This window comes from Octodon degus, unplaced genomic scaffold (genome assembly GCF_000260255.1).
Source record: "Octodon degus isolate 3935 unplaced genomic scaffold, OctDeg1.0 scaffold00065, whole genome shotgun sequence".
Lineage (NCBI taxonomy): Eukaryota > Metazoa > Chordata > Mammalia > Rodentia > Octodontidae > Octodon > Octodon degus.
The window spans coordinates 10867805-10871680 of NW_004524641.1; the positions used below are offsets into that span (position 1 = coordinate 10867805).

Here is a 3876-nt window from a genome sequence, read left to right on the forward strand (position 1 = left end):
GCTCAAATGCTGTTTCCTCCCAAATGATAGATCACATAGGTTAGCTACTGTGTCCCACATACAGCTCTACTTTGTTTCAGCAGAAACAGAATAACAATAACAAGAATATTTGGCTAATATTTGGAAATTGAGGCGATTCTCACAAAAACACACATTTTTGTCTCTTGTACGAAGTCAGGAGAACTGATAATCCTAGAACTAACTTCTCCAAGGACAATCATTGGCTAAAGTTGAGTAATAGCTGAGCTATATTGTAGAACAATGTAGAGTTTAAAAGAAAAAAAAAGAAAGAAAGAAAGAAACCCATATTAACTCATTCCCGTCAACAAACTGGTGCCTGTAAGCCTTTGTATCTGAGATTCCTGCTGGAGGCAGGGACTGGGTTGGGTGAGATAAGATCAAGATGAGAGCAAAAGGTGCCTGTTGTTCAGGAAGCCACACGACCACCGCAGAGGCTTCTGGTCAGGAATCTAGACTTTGAAGCAGGCAGATCTGGGCTCCAACCCCAGGAAACTGGGGGAAAATTTCCTAAATGTTCCTAGCTTGCTTTCTCTCATGTAAGGGAAGCTGGTATCAGGTTCCTGGGAGGGAAGAACATCAGGGATTATTGGATATAAAGTTTCTTTTTGTTCAATCAGATTTTATGTGGATAAAAAGTTCCATGAATTAAGAAACCCTCTGATGACAATCTCATGACCTGTAAGAACTTGTTTACAGGACACGTACTAAAATTTAGATAGGGAGCTGCACAAGCACTTTTAAGGTGTTCATTGAAATGTTCTTTGTTACTGAATTAGCATTAATTAAGTAATCTAGTATGGTTCCTCTTAGTCTGGGAATCAGAATTTCTTTTTCTTTTTCTTTTTTTTGCGAAACCGGGGATTGAACTCAGGCCTTTGTGAGGAAGCGCTTATTCTACTGAGCCATCTCCTCTGGCCCCGGGAGTCAGAATTTTAAACCACTTCTTCTTTGATATAACTCTTCTAGGAAGGTCATGGTGATGGCATTGGTCAGAATACAGGTTGCCGTAGCGCTTGGCTAGATGTCTCATTCACTGCATCTAATTCTTCAACCAATTCCCCTGCCTTCCCTATTCATTTTGTGTTTGAGACTTTTTGAGCATTAGCAGTTACTTGTTTTTATCACTTTTTAAAAAAAAATTGGGTCTTACTATACATAGTTCAGGATCACCTTGAACTCATTATGTAGCCCAAGCTGGCCTCAAATTCCCAGTGGTCTTCTTGCCTCAGCCTTCCAACTGCCACCATGCCCAGCCAATGTTCTTCTTTTAACAGTCACATGTCTGATTCTTGAGTCAAAGGAGTGTTAGTGTGGTCAATAAGGACTGACAGAGCTTTAGGGACTCTTGGAAGACCTACTGGCATCTATGGCCCTGTTCTCAGCTGTGTAGACTTTGGTCACAAATATAATACAGATCAGTTCTAGGCCAGCCTGGGCTATGTACTGAGTTTAAGGACAGCCCTAACTACACACTGAGACCTTAGCTCAGCCAACCAACCAACCAACCAACCAACCAACCAACCAGCCAACCAATCAACCAATTGTCTGAATAATACAATTCAGGGAGGGTCTCTAACAGTTATCCAGTAGTAGATAGATACCTTGAATAATGGAGTTGTGGCTTGTTTATCCTTCTCGTAAATGAAAAGAACAGGGCATTGTGAGGCTGAAGTTACTGTGTTTCACAAAGGACCTGGTGGAGTTGGGGAAGAATGAATGTACACAGAAACAGAAATTTCTGTACTCAGGTGGGAACAACGGGATCATTAATAAAATGAATCCTCAGTCTCCCCTACCTCAGGGCAGGAAGTGCCAAGTAGGCATCCTGATTTTCTACAGATTCCTACATTAGGGCCTTCTCTAATAATAGTGAAAACAACAACTGACACTGAACACTAACCTCACAAAAGCCCTATTGTAGCTGAGCACTAATTTTAGGCCCCTTTTGCAGATGAAGCTCCTACGTCACTGGGAGGTCACAAGCCCAGGTGTCCATAGGTGGAAGAAGAGTTGGGATTGGAACTCAGGTCGTGCAGCTCCTGACAGTGTGGGCCACCCGTGCCAGTCTCCTGCAGTGATACTGTGGGGCGGAGGGGGCACAGGTTGGATGGAAATCAGCAGTTGGCTGTAAGCCTGACACTGGCCATAAATATAATACAGTTTCAGTTCTAGGCCAGCCTGGGTCACATAGAGAGTTTGAGGACAGCTTGAACCAGGCCAGCTTGCCCGCCATCCCTGCACCCTTTGAGCGGCAGCCAGAGCTAAACATTGCCTCTTCTATCTCCCTTTCTGGTTTACCCAGTAAAACAGTTACCCTAATCGTCTCAGGGTCCAAGGGTTGGAACTCGGATTTTTTCTTAAGAGATGATTTTCTAACTAAGAAAACAACCTGGCGAAAGGGTAACAAATTGATGGCTCAGTGACCATCAAGGTGGAGGCTCATGACCTTCGGACCAGCGACACTGGCTGCAGGGGCCCCGCGTGTTCTTCTTTGCTGCATTTTAAGTCCCTCCAAGTGCAGACACAGACTCCATGTATTAAACTGCAATTTTTTAAAGTGTTGAAGAATTATTGGTGTTAATTCTTTCAAACATGTATGATAGGAAGAAAAATATGAGACAGATTCAGAGGAGAAACACTGTCTAACTTTGGCAGAGCTTTAGTGGGAAAGACAGCATACTAAACTTGATCTAATGTGCTAAAGGCCCATACTCTATACTGCGCCACTGCTCTGTACGTTCTATGCTCACAAATAGTTCCCCTTTAAGATGACAGTCTAATATAAATGAAGGTCCATTTTGTAGTGAAAAAAATATATATCTGTATATACAAAATAGTATAGATATACAGCTACTTTATCTCAGTTCAATAAGAAGATTTATACTAATAGTGTTTAGACAAGATAGCATGTCTGCATCTTGCAGTATGAATAACTACTACAAAGACAATATGCAATGTGTTAATTACTGTAACTGTCCTACTAACCTGTTTTGAAACTATCTCATTGCTATTTCTCAAAAAAATTAATAAAAAATAAATAAAATAAAATAAAATTTAAAAAAAATATGAGACAGAATTTACAAATGAAGTCATGTGATTCAGGGACAGTTGGGGGCTGGGAGGTTTTAAATAACCAAGTCAGTTTTCTTGCTCCTTGTAAATTTGTCCAGGTTTTTTTTTTTTTTTTTTTTTTTTCCTGAGTCAGTTTTGGTAGTCTGTGTGTTTCTAGGAATTTGCTTATTTCATTCATTGCTTTTTTTTTTTTTTTTTTTTAGACAGTCTTGCTATGTAGCCCAGGCTGACCTCAACTTGTGGTGCCCCTCCTGCCTCAGTCTCTTCAGTGCTGGGATTACAGGTGTGCACCACAGCACCTGGAATCATTCCTTGTATTTTATTTTTTCCATATCTAGGACATCAAATTTAGCCATAAGTTAAATAAATTGTCTCAAATTCATGGGCTCAATAGCTCCTCCTGCCTCATCCTTCAGGGAGCTGGCATGGTCCACCACACTCATTTGGAGAATGATGTAGAGAAGCCATTGCTTTAGGATTCTTTTTTCTTTTCTTTAGTACCAGGGATTGAACTCATGACCTCTCATTTTCCAGGCAGGTGTTGTGTGCCGCAGAAAAGTCTTCCAGTAACACTGAAAAATATTCCTTACCTTAGGGGAATTTTTGACTAAGAATGTGTCAAAAACATAAATATTTTGTGTCCCTAGGTTACCCACTTACATAGATGCCAATTTCTAGGGTTTTTTAAAAAAATGATTTACTCAAAGTCCTAAAACGCGCGGCCGTGGGTTCGGGGTTTATTGATTGAATTCCGCCGGCGCGGGAGCCTCTGCAGAGAGAGAG

At 41.1% G+C, this 3876-nt stretch overlaps 1 pseudogene; it reads left to right on the forward strand.

Annotated features, from left to right (window-relative positions):
* LOC105742662 overlaps nucleotides 1-3757 on the forward strand; it is a 4996-nt pseudogene extending 1239 nt beyond the window's left edge.
* The last annotated feature ends 119 nt before the right edge of the window (nucleotides 3758-3876 follow it).